Source organism: Rhineura floridana, chromosome 5 (genome assembly GCF_030035675.1).
Source record: "Rhineura floridana isolate rRhiFlo1 chromosome 5, rRhiFlo1.hap2, whole genome shotgun sequence".
Lineage (NCBI taxonomy): Eukaryota > Metazoa > Chordata > Lepidosauria > Squamata > Rhineuridae > Rhineura > Rhineura floridana.
The window spans coordinates 5,431,733-5,458,657 of record NC_084484.1 but is presented as its reverse complement, the minus strand read 5'-3'; the positions used below and the strand labels follow the sequence as shown (position 1 = coordinate 5,458,657).

Here is a 26,925-nt window from a genome sequence, read left to right as displayed (position 1 = left end):
GCAGCTTTTCAAAAACGGTCTTAAATTGGACGTCTCTAGTGTGTTTCTTCTGAAGAGTACAGTTGTGTTTCAAATGACCCTTATATATATTAGGGCGATGACAACGAAAACATTTCCCCCGTTGGCTGCAGATCCTTCTGGCAACTAGCCAGGAGACTCTAATAATTCTGGCGACTAGTCGCCAACCCTCTTCCTCACCTCTCTGCCCTCTCCAGCGTCGACATGCCTGCTAGCAAAGAAAACCTCAGTGTCTTTCCTCATGTACCACACGTTGGTGATACGAAACTGAGTCAGACAGCGTGCCAGGAGAAGCTACATGGAGCTGGACTCCTCATAGGCCACGCTCGTTTGGCGCCCGTCCACCTCCATTATGTGCTAATTTAGCCCCGTGTTGTGCGGCTTGGCTTCCCCGACTTTCCTCAGCCTGGAATAGCTCAGCATCAACCCCTCAGCTCAGCACCTGTCTTCCCCATTTCTCAACTGCCTTCCTGCTTGCACACTCAGCCTAACTTGTTCCCTAACGAGCTCCTCCTTCCCTGCTGTGCCTTAGGGAACTATCAGGGTGATCGAGAGGGCGCGCAGCACTTTCCCCACATTTGGACTTGATACCAGGCGAAAGAAGAAGGGAGGAGGGAGGTAGCAGGCTAGGTTGCGTGGAGCTCTGTAGTCATTTGCTCATGCGGGTGGGGAAGTGAGGAGGAGGAGAGATTGGCTCGTTGCAGTTGGGAGCGCCTGTGGAGGAGCTGCATAGGGAATGGGGTGCGGCAACACAGACAGCTTCGCTGTGAGATATGTGTGATATGCAGCAGATCGCCAAGCGCGGCGGCCCTCCAAAGCGCGGGGCCTGGGGCAACTGCCCCGCTTCCCGGTGCCTAGTGGCGGTACTGGAGTGGGGGAAAGGAGCCTGGACTGCAGGGAAAAAAATCTTTATCTTGAGTTCCCCCTTTGCTTCCTACTGCTGAGCTGATCAGTGGGAGGGTATGCTGTAGGCCACAAAAGATGAGGCAGTAGACCAGACTGCACACTTCTGAACTAGAGATAGAAAATAGGGGCATGTTTCTTGGAGATTGTACATACTGACCAGAGAATGTGCATATTGCCCAGAGAATATACAACATGCAGTTGAGATATGCACATATCCCAAAGCCTGTTAGAGATCATGCATAATGTATAATGACCAAAGGATTTAGAAAATTCAGTCAGTATATGCACATTCACCAAGGCCTGTTAGAGATTATATATATTGACCAGGAAATGTGCATACTTCTCTCTTCATTGAGAGATTATGTGCACCTTCTCCATGAGGCCTGGGGAATGTGCACAATAGCTACTTGCTATGCATATTAACTGCTCAATTTACATTACCTCTATCATACCATTGCAATGCCTACATGAAAAATTGTCCATCAGTTCATTATGTTTCCTTACATTGTTGTGTACCAACCAACATATCTCTCAAGTTAGAAGTGAGTTTATATATATATATATATAAAATATTTTCCTTATCTCTAAGAACTCCTGACAGCAAATATTTCAGTATCGCCTGTTGAATCTTTCTATTGTATCCATCAGATGAAAATGAAGCCACTGTCTTATTTTAACTTTTCTTATTCATTTTGAGTTTGTTAAGATTATTTGTGACTTGCTTCAGAATTCGTTTAGGATATCCCTATTTTTAAGTTGTCTCATCAATATTTTTGCTTGCCTGCAACAATCAGATTACATTACTGCAATTTCTCAACTTTTAATATGACAAGGATGAAAGCTGTCATAAGCCATGAAATAAGTAGGGTGCTAGCTTCTTAAAGGCATCAGTCTTAATGGACTTTTCATTCTTCAATACAACAAATACAAATGTATTTTACAACTATCATAATTGATGTCAAATTTAATAATATGATGTTTGCTGCTGATGGAGTCTCTTGAAGTCCCTTCCAGATCATAAAAATATCTAAGTATCACTTTCAAGTGCCTATACATTTAGGAAACTCCTTGCTTTCAGTTAAAACATTAATTATTACAGAACAATTCATAAATAGATTCACCAGCATCTGCAAAATGATCTGCCAATAATTCTAGTCCTGAAACTGGGAATATTATTTAATGCTCTAACAGCTAGAGAACACACAAACTCCAGCAGCTTTTATTGTAAAGGGAAATTACAGACTCTTGACCTTAAAACCTGAAGAACTCTAGTGTATGTGTGCATATATTAATGATATTTTTAAAAGAGAACCCCAACATTCCCTCAAAATAGGGACCATAGGACAGATAACAGATTTTTTTTTTTTTAAAAAAGCCTCTTCTCAATAGGGAGAGCAGAAATCTGTTCTTTGTTCAGATCTCAGGCAGCTATGCTTTTAAATTTCATGCAGACAAGAACCCTCTTCACAATTAATCATGTGAAGAGGTATCCATGAGTGGAAAGGGCATTTTGCACATACACCTGCATAGAGGAAGCACAAGCTTCCATGTATTATATAATTCTGCATTCCCAATGACATGGAGCTCCAATTGCAATTTACTTTAATATCTTTTGTAGTAGGAAATATACAGTGCCTTGCAAAAGTAATCAGATCCCTGAGCAATGCTCTCATATTACTGAATTACAAATGGTACATTGTAATTTCATTCTGTATATTTTATTTTAAAACACTGAAACTCAAAATCAGTTATTATAAGGTGACATTGGTTTTCTGTTGAGAACTGTTTGCAAGAAACATAAAAAACAGAAACATGTAGCTTGCATAAGTATTCCGCCCCTGTGCTGTGGAGGCTCCCAGTTTACACAGATGAAAGAAATGGCCCTATCAAAGACACAATGACCTTATCATTGGCCTCCACCTGTGAACCATTAAAGTTGCTGTCACATTGTCAGGATAAAAACCCCACTGTTGAAAGATCATTGGTCAGGCTGTGGATCTGAAGGAAAATGAAGACCAAAGAGCACTCTACAGAAGTGAGAGATAATGTAATACAAATGCATAGGAAAAGGGTACAAAATAATATCCAAGTGTTTGGATATCCCAGTGAGCACAGTTGGATCAATAATCAGGAAGTGGTAGCTGTATGACACCACCCAGGCACTGCCAAGAAAAGGCCATCCCTCAAAACTCAGCGCTTGAACAAGAAGACTTGTGAGAGAAGCCACAGAGAGGCCAACAATCACTTTGAAGGAGCTACAGAGTTCAGTGGCTGGGAGTGGAGTAATGGTGCACCAGTCAACCATATCAAGAGCTCTGCGTAGCACTGGCCTGTATGGGAAGGTGGCAAGAAAGAAGCCGTTACTCAAAAAGTACCATCTGAAAGCATGTCTGCAGTTTGCCAGAAAGCATGAGAGTGCCCCAGGTGCAATGTGGGAAAAGGTTTTGTGGTCAGATGAGACCAAGATAGAGCATTTTGGCCAAAACTCAAAGCACTATGTGTGGCACAAACCTAACACTGCCCATGCCTCAAGACACACCATCCCTACAGTGAAGTATGGTGGTGGCAGCATCATGCTGTTAGGTCCAAACCCAACACGCAAGCCACCCTGTCTCCCCAACTCGCTTATTACACCCGGGAAGAGTGCGGAGCTGAGTGCAAATGAACCCACTATCAGAGATCAAAATAACACGAAACAAAGCCTTTGCAAAGGGGACCCAATACTTACAAGCCGAAGCAGGCGAGCATGGGAACCTCGTTTATTGGTGGTCAAGGGTTTATATAGGCTTACCCCGAAGTTTACAATATTGGGTTCACGTCATAAAATATAAAAGAAACAATTGCTAACTGCCATAGCTTTAGGGCATATGTAAGGAGGTAAAGGGGTACAGGGGGAAGGACAAAGTGGAAACATCAAGACTATCTCTTAGACTCTTTGTCCTCATATTTTGCATGTCCTTGAGATAAGCACTATGCAGGAACAGACAAAGGCAGATGAGAAGAGGCCCAGTTGCAACCGGGCGCCCCCTAAACCAAACAGACATGGCATCATTCTTACTTACATATCAAAAGGGAGTAGTACAACTCAAGGATATGAGGGGCAATGGAACAGCATTTGACATTTCTATGTAAGGCACATTAGCAGCAATAAGCAAGGCCATGAGATACAGAAATGCATAGTAGGGAAGTTTCCAGCTTAAACCGGCTTTTATTATGCGAGCCACTGGAATGTAGGTAAGGGTCAGGTCACCAGGAAATAAACCGACATTTTATATCAAAAGTCAAATAAAGGCCACTTTGGTTCTATTTCCCATAAAGCCCAAGCTGGTTTAGATAGGACAAGTGAACTATAGTTTTACAAGCACTGGGGATTTCAATTTAACCCCAACAGTCCCCCCTTTCAGCCCTGAGAGACTAACTAGTCTCTCAGGTAGCTGTATTACCTTGCTTGGGTTGCCAAATCGGTCTCAAAGCCATTTCCATGTAAGTTGGTTGCGGTTTTCGGAAAAATGACAGTGTGAGCTTGTTTATACAGACTGAGGCCAATTGCATTAAATTTGGAATAGCAGATTGAGGCTTTCGAGAAAATGAAGAAATCAGCCTATGCAGGCAGGCGGAAGCAAGCTGGATTAAATTTGGGATGCATTGTATACAGCAACAAACAGCTATTAATAATACTATAACTATTACAACATAAAACACAATCTTGCGTCAGTCTGCTCAACTTCCTTTTCAGTACATCAACCAAGGAACTGTCAAGTATGACTGGACCTTTTGATACTACTAGAATGGCCCGTTTGCTTGGTTTTGGTCCCTAAAACTAAACTCAGAGACCTATAGACATTAACTGAATAACATTAGAAATACATTGCAAGTAACAACATCCAGTAATAATAATAATAAAAAAAACTATTACTATAATCACATAAAACAATATCTTCTGCCAGCTAGACCAAAATTCACAGAGCCACCAAGGGCCAGCAGGCATTTGGCGACCCGTTAAGCCCCATAGGAAAAGAACAAGTCAGTGACCAAAGGAAAATCAAATGCAACAAATGCTACCATCTCAACAGTAATATTACCTTACCCACTGTTTTATGTCCCATTCTTCAAAGTCCAATTGCCATTTTCAAGTGGGTATATCACATGTATTGGTCACACAGACCTCACCTCTTACTAAACCTCTTATCACCCAGCCCTCCTCTACCTCCTTTAAGCTGTAGCAGGAAGCAAAGGAGACTGTACTCCTTAAGTAACAAAGGGAACTCCCACTTATCCATGTGGTGAAGTGTGTGTTCCTTGTTTTGGTTGTCCCTGTCTCCTGTAAAGTCCAGGCCAGTGGGGGGGTCTCAATATAAGAAGACCCCCTATGTCTGTATATATTTTCCGATATGTGTGCTTCTAGTCAAGAAAAAAGGAAAACTAATGCTATTTCTAACGAGTAATGGGATTCCCTGTGGATGGGGGTGTATCCGCCAAGGATTAAGATAACATTTATGCGACAGCGTTTAACTCTGCCCTTGTTTTTCTATGCACAAAACCTCTGGAACGCATTACCAGCCGTGGGGGTATGTGTGAGTTGGGGTGGAAGTTAAAGCTCTTGGCTTTTGCACCTCCTAGATTCCACTTGAACCAAAACGGGGTTAGCCAAGCCGTACCACTCCCTCCTTTTATGTGAAAGGCAGATGTACACAGATGACCTTTCACATATTAGCAAGCACCGTTCTGCCCCCTGGCTCCAATACTGACTTCCAGGGTGTGACTGTGCCATATGAGATGGATACACATTACAAGGGCTAATTAGACAAAGATCAGAATTCAAATCACCACAATGGGGTGCATTATAAGGGTTAAACCTTCTTTGGCATCCTTATCCCAGCCAAACAGGGAATTCCAAATGCATCCATGTTACTATATCTGTGAGTGCTTATCTATAATGTAAATGACTGTATGGCAATCATGTGCTATCTAGAGTGTACTTGCTCCCCCATTTGTTTAACTGCTTCTAATTGTTTCTGTACATAGGATGAGAAAGTAGTGTCTGAAGATCAGCTAGGTCATAACCTAATGTGATGGGTTTGAGGTGTTGAAACAAATCTGGATTAACTAATATTCTCTGGATGATCCATATAGGGACTTTAAATGGAAAATCACATCCTACCATTTCCTTAATACCACAAAGGCATCTATTGAAATGTTAGCATAGGTTGTGTATAGTACTTATCAATAACATCATAATCACAAAATGTTCTAAGGCACATGCACCCATGTCCAGAATATACAATAGTTGAACTTAATTCATTTCTTAGCATGAAAAAGCCATAAGATACATTAATCATTTTGAGAGAAAAGCAATCTTGATGGAATTCCAAACTATCATCTTCCTAGATTCTTATGGTGTTGACATCCATTCACATTAATTGTTACCTATTCCTAGCCATTGTAATGACAGAGTGAGAAAATAAACAAATGGGTCAAAACTTCACATTGATGAACCTCACATCTGAAGTAGCCAAATTCAGTAAACCCCTATTACAGAATCACTCAGAAGGATTTGAAAAGTAAAAACATCTAAAGAACAAAACAGCCATAACATATAAATTATGGAGGGAAAACAATAACAACAACACATTCTTAAAGGACAATGCATAAACAGTTACATTCAATATTACAATGGAAATATTACAAAGAAAACAAGTAAATAAAACAAATAAACACACTGTGGGATGGCTTGCACAAAGTTCATCCTGTTCCTGTTCATGTTCAGTTACAGCTTCCACTGAACATGTGTGTCTTTTGCTGATGCTAGGCAGAGAAAGGACTGTATGAAAAGATTGCAAACTTGCACAAGGTGCCCATTTCAGGTTGCTGGCCAAAATAGGCCCCAAAATAGTTCTGTGGTTAGGTAGAATGAAGCAGGCCTCTATGCTGTTATTGCAGCAATACAGGAAAATAGCATGCCAGTTGCATATCGTGTTCTGGTCCTGGAGCACTTCAAAGATAGAGTCCAAAATGTCTCAAAATAAAAATCTTCTGTGATACACACGCAAAAGGAAAATGTTCCTTGGGGAGAAAACACTTCAGTACAGGAAGGAAAATATAAAAATAAAACATCCATGGCCACAGATGAGACTTCTGATCAAAGTGGACAAAACCAAAATATTGTTTTTGCAACAGACAGACAAAACACACAACAGTACAACATATTCTAAACTCCTGAGTTTCCCCATCCTCTGGCTATGTAGAGCCTTGCTCATGAAAAGTAGCCACGGAAAGCAGAGAAAAAGGATTTATACCTCTTGCTATGAATGCAAAACAAAGAGATGTTCGTGGCACAAATAGATTAAGTTCTGTTCCAAATCAGCAGGGTGTTCCAATGGTGCTCATCCTGTATGTAGAGCAGTTGCTCTAAGTGCCTGTCAAGGAATAAATGCACTAACATGCGTTATAATTGTGAACATCATTTTAAAAGAAAAAAGTTCATTAGTAATAGTGTGATTTATATGCACAAGGTATGACAATGAGGAAAGCATTTTCCTGTTGAAAGTCCGGGTCCATCTTCAGTCAAAGAGCAACTGGGGATGAGTTTCTGTTTTGGAAGCAAAGTAATATTGATTCCCAATGTGAATTCTAATATGAGGCAGACAATTACTGTGGCTGGAAGCTCTGCATTTTGGTCCCCTTTTGCTAATGAATTTACCTAGTCACAAGAGGGCATCACATTAGGTTTAAACAGCAAGGTGGCCTCAGTTTTGCCTATCTAGGAAATGGGCAAATCATACATTTCACAGACAAATTTAAAACAATTACCTGGGATCGAGTACCTCAAGAAGAGGTTTTATTTTCCTTATGGAAGAAAGAACCTTCAAGAAGTTTTGTTGTTGACTTCCAAATATATATATATATATATATATTTTACTCAAGTTCAAAAGTTTAAACAGGTATAGGTTCTAATCCACAATCTAGCAACAATGATGAAGAAGAGAGAGAAAAAAACCCACATACAACATTTTGTTGTTTCCTGTCATTTTTCCCTTTTCCTGTCATTTTTCCCTTTTCTTATTACCATCAATAACTATTTCTCAAACTATTCTTCCTCTACCATCAAAATAACTTATTTCCTAGAATCCTTCATTTTACTTACAACCTTTCTAATTCATGGGTATCTCTTCCCTGTCAAAGTGTATGGGGGGAGGAAAACATTTCTACCCACAAGGCACTACATACAAATTTAGTTGGCACTTACAATTGCCTCCCTTTATATACAGGTAAATGGGTAGAGTAGTTTCAAAAGTAATTTTGTTATTTTTGCCCCTTTGACCACTGACAGAAAAACTAACTGTGCCAGGCTTTTATCTACAAGCAACAGCCAAAGGTTCAGGTCTAATCTAAACAAAAGGAACTCTAGTATCTTCCCCTGATTTCAAGATGTATGCTTAATACGTTTGTGCTAGATCTAGAGAACAAGGGGGGGGGAACCAATCTCTTTCCCTTTTCTGTAATTCTGGCTCAACATGCAGTAACAAAACAAACAAACAAACAAACAAAAAAAACAGAACCACGTCAAAAGAAACGTAACATTTACAAGATAAGAAATAACTGACAAATAATGAAAAGCAAAACTTATTCTAGACAAATATCCCCCCCTCTGTGAACATCTGCTATTGGGATTAATGTCAAACGGCAAGGGCTGAAATAAGAAATTATATTTAATAAGTTACAATCACATAACAGACAGCACAATAATTAGGAAAACACAGCCAATCCGTCTTTATATAAAACATAGTAAACCATAGGGATCACGTTAGACTTAAAGCATAAAACTGCTGCAGAGAAAACAATCATCCCACTGTTTAAACAGACTGGAGAAAACAATTTTAAGAAGCTTGAAAAGGAAGGGAGCTCCAAAGAAATAAAACGTTCCTCAATGGCAAGGACTGAGATAAGGAAGATATAAAACATTACATCAGGAAGGAAGATGCACACAAGTAATCTGTAGCAAGCAAGACAGACAAACACAAAAAAAGCCTTAATAATCTAAATTCATATCAAATAAGGAGGAAGGGAAGAAGGAGTTAACCCAGTACAGGAACAAAAGAAAAAGAAACCCCAACATTCTAAAAGGAATCGCTTAGTTCAAATCCTATACTTTCTATAAAAAAAAATGCTAGGAACTACTAAGAGAACAGGTGGGCAGCGCAGCTGATCCAAGCAGTTAAAAGAGGAAAAGGTAAAATCAGCATGATTTATGAACGACAGTAATGGAAGGAAAGTTCCCTTGAAAGCAAACCCACAGAAAAACTTTCATACATACACTCAAAAAAAGCTATACGCATACAACCTCTCACTTGGGTACCCAACTCATACACATTTCTTTTATGCAAATCCTTCCTATTACCATTCTTACGTTCTTACTTCCCGGGAAAACACAAGCCTTACACACCTAGGAGTCTGACCCGTCCCTGGGCGTCCAGGTACGGCTGGTCTCGCACAATCAATGGCGTTTCCTTAGTCAATAACCGTTTCTCTTTTTCTCTTTTTCTCCTTTTCGCAAGCGCGTGACCGTTCCCCCCTGAGGGCCCCTCTCCTGGATCCTTCTCTTCCGTCTCAGCACTTGAATCGGAAGAGACTTGTTTCCGCGCCGGCCGAGGAGCCCCGCCTTCGGGGCTGGAAGGCGGCGCTGGCGCGGAAAGCATAATAGAACGACTTAAAATCATTCTTCTATCTGAGTCATCCTCAGAAAAATAACTTGGAGGGGGGGCCTCACCGGTCAAAGATCTGTCTTTCAGCATTGTAAAAACCCTGCAATCTCTGCACTCCCATCTGCCATAGGAGCCAGAAATGCAATTAATCTGAATGTTTTACCTCAATCCGCTCCCCTACTCCTCTTAAAGGAACGGGTTTAAAGGAGCCACTCTTTGGCTACCGTTCACCCGGTGCCAATACTGCAGTTACCCGCGGTCTCGCTACCGCACAGAGCTCAATCATCTTTCTCTTTTTCAGGCCTCTCTTACGCACAGGCAAGTCCTCCTCTTGCCACAGCATACACATTATTCCTTTACCGGCACACTCCCTTTATTTCCCATGACGTCTGATAGCGGGTTTTCCTCAACTGTGCTTTATCCCCAAAATGTCAAAGCCGCCCGCTTTTATTGATAACCGAGAAAATTCTCTCGTGGCGCCTGTTATCAAATTAAGGGGTGCAATGGCAAAAAGGGGGTCCGCACAAGGGATCCCGGACGAGCCCCCAATTGTTAGGTCCAAACCCAACACGCAAGCCACCCTGTCTCCCCAACTCGCTTATTACACCCGGGAAGAGTGCGGAGCTGAGTGCAAATGAACCCACTATCAGAGATCAAAATAACACGAAACAAAGCCTTTGCAAAGGGGACCCAATACTTACAAGCCGAAGCAGGCGAGCATGGGAACCTCGTTTATTGGTGGTCAAGGGTTTATATAGGCTTACCCCGAAGTTTACAATATTGGGTTCACGTCATAAAATATAAAAGAAACAATTGCTAACTGCCATAGCTTTAGGGCATATGTAAGGAGGTAAAGGGGTACAGGGGGAAGGACAAAGTGGAAACATCAAGACTATCTCTTAGACTCTTTGTCCTCATATTTTGCATGTCCTTGAGATAAGCACTATGCAGGAACAGACAAAGGCAGATGAGAAGAGGCCCAGTTGCAACCGGGCGCCCCCTAAACCAAACAGACATGGCATCATTCTTACTTACATATCAAAAGGGAGTAGTACAACTCAAGGATATGAGGGGCAATGGAACAGCATTTGACATTTCTATGTAAGGCACATTAGCAGCAATAAGCAAGGCCATGAGATACAGAAATGCATAGTAGGGAAGTTTCCAGCTTAAACCGGCTTTTATTATGCGAGCCACTGGAATGTAGGTAAGGGTCAGGTCACCAGGAAATAAACCGACATTTTATATCAAAAGTCAAATAAAGGCCACTTTGGTTCTATTTCCCATAAAGCCCAAGCTGGTTTAGATAGGACAAGTGAACTATAGTTTTACAAGCACTGGGGATTTCAATTTAACCCCAACAATGCTGTGGGGATGCTTCTCATCAGCAGGGACTGGGCATCTTGTTCAAATTGAAGGAAGAATGGATGGAGCAAAATACAGGGAAACACTGCAAGAGAACCTGCTTCAGTCCACTAAAAACTGAAGCTTGCGAGGAAATTCCCTTTTCAGCAGGACAGTGATCCCAGACACAAGGCCAAAGCAACACTGGAGTGGCTCAAGAACAAAAAGGTGAATGTCCTACAGTGGCCCAGTCAAAGTCCTGATCTCAATTTCATTGAGAGTCTGTGGCACTCTTTGAAAATTGCAGTCCACAACCAACGTCCAACCTACCTGAACGACCTGGAGCAAATCTGCCAAGAAGAATGGGCCAAAAATCCCTCTGACACTGTGCGCAAAGCTGGTACATACCTAACCCAAAAGACTTAAAGCTGTTATTGCAGCGAAAGGTGGGTTGAATACTTATGCAAGCCACATGTTTCAGTTTTTTATGTTTCTTACAAACATTTCCCAACATAAAACCAATGTCACCTTACAATAATTGATTCTGAGTTTCAGTGTTTCAAAATAAAATATTATACAGAATGAAATTACAATGTACCATTTGTAATTCATTAATATGAGAGCATTGCTCAGGGGTCTGATTACTTTTGCAAGACGCTATGTGTCAGGTGTGCTTTCAATTTGTGCTATATAAGAGCCCTTCCCACCTGGAGGACACTCACACAAAGAAGAAACAGGTCTGTGTTTCCCCACCCGACCATGAGGCTGGGGTATCTCTGCCTCCTCCCATGTCCATGTGTTGATTGTGACATCCTGGTCACATAGAATTTCTACATGCAAGCAACTGCTCACACAGATTGGTTCCTGCACTCAGCTAGGGATGGGATCTGTTGGCTGGTGCCAGTTCAAAAGCAAAAGTAATCAGTTACTTTCAGAGTAATTGTAATTGTAACAGTAATTACTACTTTTGGGGCCATGGAATTGTAACTGTAATTTATTACTTTTTAAAAGTAATCTTCCAAGCTCTGCTTTTACCACTTTTTTACCCTCACAAAAATATTAATATTGATTGTTTTAAGGAAATGCCAATTTTATTTTATTTATTTTATTTTTATTTATTTATTTATTATTTTATTTGTTAAATTTTTATACCGCCCCACTAGCATAGCTCTCTGGGCGGTGTACAACAAAGAAATACAAATATATACCATAAAATCCCATAATAAAATACAACAAAAATATAAGAGAGTAGGAAGACTAAAAACAGTTACAGCACATGTTAAAACTAGATTAAGTTAGATTAAAATGCCTTAGAAAAGAGGAAGGTTTTGACTTGGCACCGAAAAGATAGTAACATCGGCACCAAGCGCACCTCATCAGGGAGACTGTTCCACAGTTTGGGGGCCACCACTGAGACGGCCCTAGTTCTTGTTACCACGCTCCGAGCTTCTCTATAAGTTGGAACTCGGAGGAGGGCCTTCGATGTAGAACGTAGTGTACAGGCAGGTTCATATCGGGAGAGGCGTTCCAGCAGGTATTGTGGTCCCGCGCCGTATAAGGCTTTATAGGTTAAAACCAGCACTTTGAATCTGGCCCGGAAGCATATTGGAAGCCAGTGCAAGCAAGCCAGAACAGGTGTTATGTGTTCGGACCGCTTGGTCCACATTATCAGTCTGGCCGCTGCGTTTTGCACGAGCTGTAGCTTCCGAACTGTCTTCAGAGGCAGCCCTACGTAGAGCGCATTGCAGTAATCCAATCACGAGGTTACCAGAGCATGTACAACTGATGTGAGGTCCTCCCTACTCAGGTAGGGACGTAGCTGGGCTACCAACCGAAGTAAAAGAAATATCTATATTTTGAAAGGAAATATTGCTAAATGAAAGGAAATATTGATAAAATCACTACATAAAAATCTGAACCACAACTATAGAGAGTAAGTGAATTAATGGAAAATTTGGTACCAAACCCAAATTGGGCAAAATTCTAGCACATCCCTACAATCTACTCATGGACATTAGGGTGGGACTAACCCAGTCATGAGAGAACTGGGGCAAGGCGGGCAATGTGGGCTCAGTACATCTTTCACAAATGAGTGCCCTACACACGAGCAACATGTGAATATAGCTAATTACTGTGGCACATAATTTGATAGGCCATGGATACTGCGCAGCTTTACTTGGTGTCTGTGCCAGTGCCTCTGTGTGTGTGCATATATTCTATTAGCTTCTCTGCCTCAGGCAGCAAAACATCTTGGGTCTGCCTTATTCTGTTGAAAGCTTCTTGTTATGGTGTAAAGGATTATCTTTATTTAGTTTAGAAGCTTTCTGGCAGTATAAAAACCATAATTGCTTATGTATAATAGCTTTTCCTCAATAATGTGTGTGAAGATCTTCACGTACAAAGATGGAGGTCATGCCAAATGAGATATGACACCAGGCAGAAGGAAATTCTGCAGTCCTTCACCTTTCCCCCTCCTGCTTTCTCTTTCCTTCCAACTCACAGCCTTTAAAAAAAGGTTGGAAAAAAGGTGGAATGAGCAAGAGAGAGCACAAGAGCAAAGGAAGCCCTCCCTCCCTGTTAATGACTGGATGGTGTAATTTGTATGTGCTTAGATCTTCAGTTATTTCATCATATATTTCTACATTTCATTAGTAAATACTGCAAAGAGAAAACAGACACAGATAAAATAAATAATGAAAATATATAATCAAGCCAAATGTCACACAACGGCTTCTTATACTTAAGGATATAAAATTGCTAATGTGGGAGGCTAATGTTGTTCTTTAGAGATAACCGTAGTTGCTATGGTGAGGAAGTTTCCTGTCATTCATTACAGGAAAGATGGCATCCATGCCACGATCCATCTGAAGATATTTTTGCTATTGAAATAAGTAGTATTCATTAATATACTGCAGACTATGATCTGTATGCTTCTGTTGATATATATATATATTGTGTTGGAGTATCTAAATATCACCTTTCAAAATGGGAAACTATTTTTTTCTCTACTACTAAAAAAATAGGAAGGAGTTAGAGCTTGTTTTTGTAGATAACAGCAATACTTAAATGCAAAAGCTTCAAACAATTCAATTAAATGCATGTCTCTAGTCAGCTCTGTAGAAATCAGTTGGTTTAGTAAGCTTTTTATTTTAAATTTAATTCCTGTCTGATCTTATTCTTGTAGGCACTAATGATCTGAATTTGCTTCTGAAATATATTCAGACAATAATCTCCAAGAAATTGGTGATTTTCAGCAGTTTATAACTTGTTATTTCATACTGGACAGAACAGTAGTTTGTTTTGTGAACAATCAATTCATGAGTTCATTACTGCTGTTAATGATAATCAACCATTTATACCACTACTAGACTTTGAAAAGAGGGGAATACAAATGGCCAGTTGCATGGGGAAATATTTGGCAGCTAGAAATACATACATGCATATATATATATATATACATACACACACAAACACAAGATTATGTGTCTTTTTTAAGGTAAATTGTAATTAGAAAAAACACAACTGCCCTCCCCCCAAGCAATGACAGCTTTAGCCAGCCTGGTGCCTTCCAGATGTTTTGGACTATAACTCTAACCATCCTTAACCATTGGCTACACAGCTGGGGCTGATGGGAGCTGGAGTTCAACAACTTCTGGAGGGCACCAGATTGGCTAAGGCAGAGCTACGGCTATGTAGGAAGAAACAGGCAAGGAAATAATGAACATACACAGTGGGATGTTTAGCACAGCATCAATCCAAGAAATACCACTCACTGTTCACAGCTATTTTATTTTTGTATTTTAGAATTTATTTTCCACCTTTCCAAATAACTCACCTGTTGAAACAGGATGGCTCACTATGAAACACTGAATAAAAAACACAACTAATGAATAAAAACTCAAAAGGCGACCAGCTCAGAAAAGAGGGAAGTAGCACCATACAATTCCTTATATACAGGATACTGTGCCTACTGCTTGACCCTAAATATACCTACCCTTCAGCTGCTCAACCTTTGGTTTATTTGCAGTATGTAATTTATTTTCTAATATCATGTTTAAGCCTTAATATGTATTTTGTTTATTTGTTATTTCCTCTTGGGGGAAGTTTTATTTGTTGAAAATGAATATATATATATTAAAAGTCCTTATGTGGAAGCCTAAAACAAATATCTATATTTGATTCATAAAAGCCTGCAAAGAGGAGCCCAGGTGGACATCTCTAGGGAAAGAATCCCAATGAATAGGTGCCACAGCTAGACCTCTTGATTGTATTCCAGCCAATAGATAGATAAAATATTTTAGACAGAACAGGCTGTAACAAACGTGTTAATATTCCTTTCAAGCCACCAGCTTATCCAACCCATATCATAATACTTTATAACACTGCCACCTAGATGCCACGAAAGGGCAACCTCCCCCAATGTCCACAGCATTATTAACTAACACTATTATGTGATATGGTTGTAGATTCATTATGATGCTTCCTACCAGCCCTTATTTCTTGCAACAGTAAGCTGAATAACTAGCTACAGAGCAGTGTCAACATTTGGGTTGTATATCCATCAAACTGTGGAAGTTGAGAGTTTTAAACATGGAATGTCTTAGCATGGAATGTCTTGGGTTGTATCCAAAGTAGAGCCAAGGAATGTGTCCCATCAGTGCAAGGATTTCCATTTGCACAATGAGACTTTTCCCTTCTCCTCCTCCCACATCCCCCTAAAACTGTTCCAGGGGTTCCCCCAACCTTCCAGAGCAGATTTGGGGAGGACACTATGGGAGGAAGGGGAAAATCCTTGCTCTGACGGGATATGTCTGTTGTATACTGCCCCTGGCTTACTAATCCTACCTCACAAAATATATTATAAATAAACTTTAGTTCTTTATCCTATATATTTTCACTGCCACCATAAACGTTTAATAAAAATGTAACCTCTCAGCACACTATCAGTCATAAAGTAGTCTGGTTGTAGGCATATGATGAACAACATGGAGATTTATGAAATTATCTTTTTGGTCAGGATTTCAATGGAAGGATATAGGATTAAACAGAGGTTTTCAGCTATCTCTAAGAGTAGACTCCCAACGTCTTGAGATAAACCAACTTTAACCTGCAGGTTTGCTTCAGCTTTCCCTGAAGTCTTCCTTCTGGTCAGGGATGATGATAACACGCAGCAAAAAATAAGTAACTCAGTTGCCTCCTCTGAAGTCTTCTTGCTCCCAAGTCCAACTGCCTTCTGCTGTCAATCAGGCAAAAAACTGCCTTTGGAGTCTCTCTCTCCTTGTTAGCTCTTGGAGCTTCTTCAGTGACAACAACAACCATTCTTCTTCCCCAGGCTCTTGCTTAGGCTCTGTACTGCCTTCTCAGGTCTTTCCCTGCCTGAAGTGACGGCACTGGCCAAACTGCTCCCATTGACCTTGGACAATGCTGGAACTGCCCTTCTCTGCACTAATATTTGGGATCCTCTGACTAATGATATTCTGCCACTTTTATATCTGCCAGTCCATTACCTGTATTTATCTGCCAATAGAATGTTTAATAACTGGACTGCCAAAACAGCCTAACTGTGAACCATTAAGACAGCCTTCATTAAGCTGGTGCCCTTCAGATGTTTTGGACTACAACTCCCATCAGCTCAGTCAGTCCAAAATATCTGGAGGGTAACCATAGCAGCTTCATTGAACTTGGCTTACTGCCAAAAGGAAGCTGTGCAAACAAAGTAACAATTAGGCTTCATTTAATCTTACCTTTTTCACTTTTCATTGTTAATGACTTATAAAAAGTCCGTAACACTGTTTAGTTTTTATATTTATATAACATTTAAACAATATTGTACCTCAGACTTCTTGATTTTTCATCAGCAATAGTGCTGTGGAAAACCCAGGGGCAGGTCGCCAACAGAATATAGAAAAATATAGAAAAAAATCCTACAAGGTGCTGGCCTTGGCTGCTGCACATCTAAGTGGACTAAAACAACATCAAAAATAAATACACACATACAGAGGTAGTAGAATTCTTTTTATCCATAAGATAGCAATGGTGGTCTCTCCGCTGGTAAGGGAGGTGCGGAGGGAGGCAGAGGCCACCGCTCAGAACTTCGCATGTCAAACCAAGTGCAACCCCCCCCAGCCAGCAAGCATAATCTCTCTCACTTAACCACCTCCCAGACCCTGCCCTGCCACCAACTGAGGGACACTCACTCAAGGAAACATTTTCCTCTGAGATGCAAAGAAGTTAAAATACTACAAATGCAGCCCAGTAGCCAGAGAGGGTGGTGGAGGCCACTTTGTGTGCCAAATGCAGTCACAGTACTCTCTCTCTCTCTCTCTCTCTCTCTCTCTCTCACTCACTCACACACACACACACACACACACTCACACACACACACACACACACACGTGTCATCTTTCACCTCCACAGTTCTTTATCTCCATTCTGCTGCTGCCTCCTTCTCCTCCTTTATCCATGTTCTTTTTTTTTTTTCAATAATTTTTATTCAAATTTTCATAAAACATACAAGACGAAATCATAAAACATTCAAAGACAAAAAACAAAATCAAAAATAGTTAAACAAAAAAAAAAAATAAAAAATAAAAATAAAAATAAAAAATAAAAAATGAAGAATAAAATATTGACTTCCCATTTGTCAAAGATCAGATCAGTTATAAGTCTATAATATATAACAATCCTGTCTCTTAAATCATATTATAAAATCACTTTCCTCCAATAGTTATCTTACTTAATCATCAAATCTCATAAACATTACTTTATTCTTTCCACAAAAAGTCAAAGAGAGGTTTCAATTCTTTAAGAAATATATCTATCAATTTTTTTTTCCAGATAAGCATATCGATTAATCCATCTCATTACTAATTATGATAATCTTATTGTCATAACCATAGTAAAAATAAACATTTCAATTAATCCATCACATCAGAATCTGTTAGGTTCAGTAATTTCAGTAGCCATTATTCTATTATCCCTATTAGTTCCATTTTCCATCTTCCATCTTCAGTAGTCTTGTTAAGTCCAATAATTTCGGTATCCAATCTTCCATTATCAGTATTCCATAATAATCTTGCTGTCAAAGCCATAGTCATATAGTAAGAGTCTGATGGGAATTACCTCTATCCCAAATATTTTCTTGCCATCCATTCTGAATAGGTTGCTGAAATACTGCTGTAAAATCATATCTCTGTTCTTTTTTTCAAAATACACTGGGTCATCTCTTGAAAGTTTTTCCATTGTCACATGGCTGCAGTTAATTCCATAGATTTTCTCTATATTGGGCTCCATCACATCATTCCAGTCCAGAAGATTATCCATGCCATTGATAACTTTATCTCTAGAATCTTCATTAATTTCTTCAGAGATAACATTGAGTTCCAAACAATAGATTTTATTTCTAGAGTCCATAGACTCCAAATCTTTTTCCTGTTCCACGTTTGTTCCAATCTCCGGGGTCTCCTCTCTCACAGGGACCCCTGTTCCAGTCTCCAGGGTCTCCTCTCTCACAGGGACCCCTGTTCCAGTCTCCAGGGTCTCCTCTCTCACAAGGACCCCTATGTCTTTAATCTCCTGTGTCTCCAAACAATAGATTTTATTTCTAAAGTCCATAGACTCCAAATCTTTTTCCTGTTCCACGTTTGTTCCAATCTCCGGGGTCTCCTCTCTCACAGGGACCCCTTCCAGGGTCACCTCTCTCACAGGGACCCCTATATCTTTAATCTCCTGCGTCATTTTACTCAATTCAATTTTCAGCTCCTTACAACCCTGTCGCAGGTTTTGTTTCGTTATCTCAATCTCATCCATTATTTTCTGAAACATAGTTATTTCCAGATTCTCAGCCACTTTCTTAATTGCCATTTTAAAAGAAAAATATAGGAAAACCACTTCTTATTTCAGCAACAATTGGGTTAATACTCCAAACTTGGTGACATCACAGTATAAACAGAGCAGATAGCCTTATCTCTCCATAGTTAAGTAAACAAAATGCAGTTCCCAGGATCGAAACAATTAATGGCAGTCGTCAGGAAACAGATTCGTCAAAAAAAAAATAGACCAAAAAGAGAGTAGTCTCAGACAATATAATATTCTTCAAAATAAAAATCTGGAATAGAAATCCCTCTTCTGTGTATATCTTTAGAATGCAAATCCAGGACAGCTTTTTGCAACAAAAACAGAGATAAGCTATTAATTAGTGCGTAGCAGAGAGAAGTTATGGCTCCCCAGTGAGATGTCAAAAACCGATCAATCTGGCAAATCTCTTTTAAACAGCAACAATTTAAGTCAAATAAAAGAAAAATATAGAAAGAAGGGTGCTTGCCTGTTAGTGCGTTCTCTCTTAGAAGATAAGGTGAACGTTCGCTTTATCAGATAGAGCTTGCTGTTGAAAATCCGTCCCACCTTCGTCGGCTGGACCTCGTCCCATAAATTAATGAGATCTGGTCGTCCCAACAAAAATAGGCTTTGAGGTTAATCTCTTCGTTTCTCCCTACCCGGGAGAAGTTTAATCAGTCAAAAAAAAAGAAAAAACTGACTGATATATCTGAATAAGCTTCTTTTGAGGCAGGAGCCCGTCTCAAAAGCAGGCACAGGCTAAGTCACCCTTCCCGGAAGTCCTTTATCCATGTTCTTGACCTCCAGATCCTTTTTCACTCCACTCCATTCTTCAACACCACCATCCATTTTTTTAAACAATTGTTTTCTCCACTCCATCCCGTCTCACTCTCCACCTTGTCCCTTGTCACCTCCTACCCATCCACCGAGCATGAGGGAAGAGCGATGCTGCACAGAAGCCCAGTTTGAGGCACATGATTTTCATCCACAAATCAGAAGAGCAGAAGATTTCCCCTGCTTCCCCCCCAAGTAATGCCCAAATGTAATGCTGGAAACAATACAATTATTCCACAAAAGTAATAAAATTACTCCTAGTTCTATTACAATCAAAATCTAAAAGAATTACCCACTTGTTCCTCAAAAAAGTAATGAATTACAAGTAATTACTTGTAACAAATTACTTCCAAGCTCTGCTGGTGGGTATGCTTCAGCTTAGATTCCTGCATTGTGATGGCCTTGTAGGCCCCTTCCAACTCTACTACTCTATGATTCTATGTTTCTGTTCTCACATTGTTTCAGAAGGTGCGAATTTGATAGATTCAGCTTTAAATGTGAACTGAATCGGATTTCTCCCCCATCCCCATCCCCAACCCAGGTTACTGCCTGTCAGGTCCCACAGGATTGAGGGATCTCAAGCAGGGTCTCTGATGATGGACTAAGCTAGGTAGACTAATAGTCTGATGGTATAAAGAAGCATCATGGGCTATTTGAACAAAAAGAGACATACGAATTGCTTTGTTGAAGTTCAAAGGACAGTGAGAAGAAAAGAAAAAATGTTTAGCTTACTAAAATATACTCTTTCCAAGGCAAGCAGACTTATGAGTTTCAGCAGCAACTTTCCAAAGATGCTACAGGGATACAAAAGCTACCATCTCCCATGTCCACTTTGGGAAAACAAACAGAGAGGCAGGCTGAGAGCTCAGCCACTGGACATATTGGACATGAGTTGGAGACAGACTCTAACGGGGGGGGGAATCAGCAGGACAACTGATTACAGCAGGGATGGAGAACAGGCTGTCCAGAGGCTAGCTGCAGCCCATGGAGCCTCCCTACCTACCTGGCAGCATTCACCCCCCATGCAGGTTTTAGTCTTGAACAAAGCCTCCTATTGGAGCCAATAGAAGAAGTTTTCAAACCTAATTGTAGCACGGGGCTTCTTTTGCAGGGAGTGAGGTTCACAGATGTAAGGGAAATGTTAACCCTTTCCTGATGCTGCTCTCCAAGCCCCTGGGAAAAATGCCCACCCTGCCATCATCAGGCTGGAAAACCCTACTGATGGCAACAATTCACTCCCCCCCCACTGGCAATTGTTGGGGGGCAGGGAGAAAGTGAGTGTGTGTGTATTGGTGTATGTGTGTGTGGCTTGTGCTGTATGCATACATGGGTATTGATGTATGAGTGAGTGTGGGCCATGCCCACTTTGGCAACAGCTGCTCTTATTTAGGCCTTGCCACCACACGCAGCCCCTAAAGGATTGGCTAAGATAGGAGGTATCCTCCAGGCCAAAAAAGTTTCCCCACCTTGGTGAATATTCAAGAAAGAGAACTGTGGCTGAAGAAGCTCCTCTTGGGCATACAGCTAACAAGTACCCAATGGTGAGGACATGGTTTATATTAAATTTACTCCACTCTCCCTGGACAGGTGCAGTACATATGGTGTACATTTCAACCCACTTCTTGACAAGCTCTGGTTTCACCCAAAATACTCATAACCAAGAAAGTTATAACTTAACTTGGACATAATTTTTAGGTGCAACCATGGAAATTCTAAACATGACCTGAGAGGACATTGGAAGATGTGATTTTAACCCCTTCTCTTTGGCCTTGTTAATGTAACTAAATTTACAGTGTATTTACCATTACTTTAATCAATAACATCTGTGGAGCAAAAAGGTGAGTTTATAGTGCACATGCAATTTTAACTCTGCCTGAATGAGCAGAAGGAAATTTACCAAACTAAATATTCAAACCCATTAAGCTATTCCCAGAATAAACTAGAGTTTTTTACAGTCTTTAGTTCACAGGACCATGAAGCATTGCCTCTGCTGAGGATATCAGCAGAGTGAAAGGTCTGCATGTGTGTAAATATATTATACTGAAATTAGAATTGGTTTAATTATCTTAATATCTCATGATAGGTCACAAATCTTTTTAATATAGCCAGTCAAGTTTAAAATCACATTAGGTCTTTAAAAGTACTTCAAGCTGTATAATTTCAGATGGATGCGCATATTAGTACGTATCGCACACAAACACACACTATCACTTGAAACTTGCAAAAATCAATTACAGAGGGGAGATGGAGGTTTTCTGCTTCCATCCTCCTCAGAATGAAGGGTCTAGGCTCTCCTTTATAGTTCCCCATAGAATAGATGAAATGGGAGAAGGCTTCCTCAAAGAACTTATCTTCAATTACCCTCCTGCAAAAGTAGTTTTGCCTTCACTCAACTCTCCCTAACCTTTCCCATTCACTGGTCATCACCTAAAACCCCTCATCATTCCAAACACATGATTAAAGATAGAATGAAGATATTTTTCAGCAATTCTAACGTTCGTACCTTTCTCCATGAAAGAGCAACCCCTGTGACAGCATGTCTCCAGAGCTGTCTGTCTTGGTACAGCCTTAGACCAATTCCCAAACATGGATCTTTGCGGAGAGCTGTTGCCTCCTCAGGGTTCAGCCTCATCTCTCCCTATGACTTATCCTGTGACCTATATCTCATACCTATAACTACTGATAGGCATAAACTACTCTATGCACACTTACCTGGGAGTAAGCCACACTTCGTTATTATTATTGTTGTTGCTGTCATCGTCATAATAATAATAATAATAATAATAAAATTTTATTTATGAGTCGCCTATCTGGCCGAATTAACGGTCACTCTAGGCGACGTACACTGACATAATAAAATACAATATAAAACCAAAAACCACATTCAATAATTAAGCTAAGCAATATTAAAAGCTAACCCATCCCAGAAATCCCGTAGGCCTGCCTGAACAGCCAGCTCTTCAAGGCCCGGCGGAAACCTATCAAGGAGGGGGCATGACAAAGATCGAAAGGAAGGGAATTCCAGAGGGCGGGGGCCACAATCGAAAATGCCCTCTCTCTGGTCCGCACCAGCCTAGCTGTTTTAACTGGTGGGACCGAGAGAAGGTCTTGTGTGGCTGATCTTGTCGGGCGGCATAATTGGTGATGCTGGAGGCGCTCCTTTAGATAAACTGGGCCGAAACCGTATAGGGCTTTAAAGGTCAGCACCAACACCTTGAATTGGGCCCGGTAGACAACTGGTAACCAGTGTAGATCATTGATTTCAGTTCATATTATGTCTTTTTGCTTATAGCATCCATGATGGTTAACCACAGAAATAACAATAAAAGATACCACAAAGCAACTTTGGCTCCTATTTGCCACCCTGGGCTCCTACTGGGTGGAAGGGCAAGATATAAATCTAATAAATAAATAAATAATAAAACAGTTTTTACAATAAAGTCGATAGCTATTTTAATAAAAGACCAAAAACACCAATAGAGGCCAGCAATTGCAGGACAAGCTGTACATAGCAAGTCAAGTCACCATGAGAGATCAAAGAACTGGAAATAATAATTTTAAAAGTCTTCACCTGACTGTAATAAGATACCACAAAGAGGACTAAGAGGCCCTCAGTACAAAGGGAGATCCACAGCTTGAATGCAGCCATTGAGAATGACCTTTGTTGTGCAGCCACCAAACTAAAGCTACTAAATTCTACCTAAAATTTAATTTTAATCACATTTTAGGAAAGGTACCTAAAGCAACCTACCTTTTTAACTACTTTGAGGTAGTTAAGTAATTTGAACTACTTTTTAATAACTTTTTGCAGGTGTGCCTATATTATTTTTAGTGACTGATTAGGTGTTTCTATTGGTATTTACACAAAGTTTTCAGCGTGGTAACAATTATTTTAATAGAAGGTGTTTCCCCCCAAAGGATAATAATAATTACTGTTAGTAGTTAAACTACAGCAGAAAACTAAAAAAAATACTTTAACTACATAGCTTGAGCTACTTTTCACAAAGTAGTTATACATAAACTATATGAAAAGTAATTTAACTATTAATTTAACTACTGGTGGTTTAATTATTGCTCACCTCTGCTTATTACACATCTTTGTCTCTTGTCTGCCTTCATACTGGAAAACAGGAGGGCTATACCCTTCACATGCGCAGGTAATCTGACATCCACAATTTATTTGAGTATACTTCTATAGCTTGCAGGCTAGGACTGTTTTTAAGTGGGAAGGAACATAAACTTCAACCTGTCATGCAGGAAGGGAACAGCCATGATGGTCTGCTCATGGGCCAAACTGTACCAGGTGGCATGTATACAAGCCAAATTGCCATCCATTAAACATGAAGCAGGAGCTGGGAGTTCAACTCTGTTCAAGGCTAGGCATGACTTTAAACCACAAGATAAACATGTGGGGAGGATAGCTGACCCCTCCCTAGACAATCTCTCTGACACAGCTTTGGCCTGGCTGTTTTATACCAGATGGGGCTGTGATACTAACAAATATCTAAAGTAAAACCTGGATAAAAGCTTCCGTGAGCTGAAGAAATCTGCAAAGTCTGCAAAGTCTTCATTAGTCTGTTATCCCATGACTGTGGAATGCTAAAAAATAAAACTACCTCTAGTATATATGACAACTGCAGTTGTGTGTACCTAGCAATATACATTCTTTATAGCAGGAGCCCGCCAGATGTTGTTGGACTCCAACTCCCATCAGCCCCAGCCAGCATGGCCAATAGTCAGAGATGATAGGACAGGAGGTCCAAGAGTGTCTGGAGAGCCATAGGTTTTCCATCCCTGCTTTATATCATCCTAGTAAAATCCATCAGGGGCTGTATGCTCACCTGAGGGAGGGACAGTGGGCAGCCACATGAGAACAGGCCTTTTCAGTGGCTTCCCCTACCCTATCTGTGGAACGTTCTCCTGCCAGCATCAGTATCAGTTTTTAGGCACCTGGCTAAGACCTTTTTATTTACTCAGGCCTTTGATAATTAAGCTGGCTCCTATGGCAACGCTCATCTTTTAGTGGGGTGGGTAGGACTTGTCCTTATTAATATGCTACTTACATTTCTATGGAGGAAACCAGAACAACTTTTCCAAGCCTCTGAAACCTCATTGGCTGAACACTTCTGTGACCTCCTAGCAGCCCCACCACATCCGTGTTTACCAGCCACCACTGTCTACTGTAACTGAAGAATCCTCTGAACTTCTGATAGCCTGTGAAGCCTCATTCTCTGATCAATTGGGCTCTATGACAGGATTGCAGGAGAGGGTTCAGATGACAGAACTTTCCATGATACAAACCAATTTGCTCTGCTTGGAAGACTGGGCCAGAAACTTTCTTCTTGATGTTTTAGTTTTATGAGGTGCACAGAATTATTTTATGGAGGATAATTTCCATCATGCGAGCCCCCATCTGCCGTAGTCCAAAGAAATTTCACCACCACCTCAATGAGAACTGGACCTAACAGCAGTAGCATAGTGGCAAATTCAGAAGTGCAGGATCCCATTATGTTACTCACAGCCACCACCACCCTTTTTTGCTGCTGGGTTGAGAATGAGATCCTTGTTAATGCCTAATCCCACAACAACAGAATCCCGCTCCGCGCCCGGTACTTACCGGGCAAAAGGGGAGAGCTTTGCAGCCGCAGCTGATGCCGTGCCGCCATGTTGGGGTGTGTGTGTGCATCAGGCACTGACGCAGCACACACCTAGGAGGGCGGGGCAGTCCAGGGTACTTAAGGCTGGGCTGCCGGCTTCCCGCCCTCCTTTGAATTTCAGCGGCACCCACCCGTCCCCCCCTGTGCTGCAGTGTGACGCATGTAGTCGCTTCGGGGCTGACTAGGAATTTTTGGCCTGCTGGCCTCATTTTGCCGGCAGGTTTCTTTTGCCTACTCCACACTGCGGTTAGCAGGGAGGGGCAAGGGTTAGTACAGGTGATGAGGGCGATTAATAGGCTGATCAGGACTGTTTCGATTTCATATGTCAATGGTCACTTGGGCAAAGAAGTGCAGGAAAAGGGTTAAAAGGGAAGGGCAGCTAGGTGACACCTTTAGGCACCTTTGGGGGTGATAGGCGGTCTGGAGGCCTGCAGCTCAGGCTAGCTGCCTTCTGGTTTTTTTTTTACTATTGTCTCCATTTTGGTTAATGACTGTGCCAAGGTATTGATAATCCTTGACAAGTTCAATGTCCTCATTGTCAACTTTAAAGTTACATAAATCTTCCGTTGTCATTACTTTGGTCTATTTGATGTTCAGCTGTGGTCCTGCTTTTGTGCTTTCCTCTTTCACTTTCATCAGCATTCATTTCAAATCATTATTGGTTTCTGCACGTAGTATGGTATTGTCTGCATATCTTAAATTATTGATATTTCTCACTCCAGTTTTCACACCTCCTTCATCTTGGTCCAATCCTGCTGTCCGTATGGTATGTTCTGTGTATAGGTTAAACAAATAGGGTGATAAAATATACCCCTGTCTCACACCCTTTCCAATGGGGAACCAATCAGTTTCTCCATATTCTGTCCTTACTGTAGATGCTGTGGCATCCCCATTTCTTTTAAAGCATTCCATAGTTTTTCATGATCTACACAGTCAAAGGTTTTGCTGTAATCTATAAAGCATAAGGTGATTTTCTTCTGAAATTCCTTCGTTCGTTCCATTATCCAACATATGTTTGCGATATGATCTCTGGTGCCTCTTCTCCTTCTAAATCCAGCTTGGACATATGGCATTTCTCGCTCCATATGTGGTAAGAGCCTTTGTTGTTATTGAACCCATAACAATATAAACATAAAAACATCTATTAAAACAGTGGGGGAAAGCAACATAAAAATGGAACACCAAAATCAATACTAATACTTCATGAAATGTTATAAGCCTGGGAATTTTATTTTTTTAAAAAGACTTCACCTGGCACCAAAAGACAGATTAGAAGAATCTTCTTTTGCCATTTTCTTTTATGCTGCTTTATGGACCCCCTAATTCTTAGTGAGAACGTCCAGGGTAACCTTTTTACAGGTTCAGTTTCTTTATGAACAGAAGTATGCTAGAGACTCAGCCGGGGACTGGCAGGACAAATGCACACATTGAGCATGCAGTGGTGAGAAGAGTTCAGGAAAGCATGCTGACAGTACCACTCCTTAAATATAGATTTCTAAAATTATACAGCCACAAGAGTGGCTATATACTATAGTCAGCATGGATTTTTCGCATTCCGCAATGTTAAATTGAAAACACCCCTGTGCCATACTGCTGCTTCCCACAAGCTCATTTCAAAACAAAACCTT

At 40.7% G+C, this 26,925-nt stretch overlaps 1 long non-coding RNA gene across 1 annotated transcript in view; it reads right to left on the bottom strand.

Annotated features, from left to right (window-relative positions):
• Positions 1-23,953, bottom strand: part of LOC133385767 (uncharacterized) — a 35,740-nt gene extending 11,787 nt beyond the window's left edge. Inside the window, exon 1 of the long non-coding RNA XR_009762940.1 lies at positions 23,720-23,953. This is a non-coding gene — a long non-coding RNA (uncharacterized LOC133385767). The remainder of the gene's footprint in view (positions 1-23,719) is intronic.
• Positions 23,954-26,925: the final 2,972 nt, after the last annotated feature.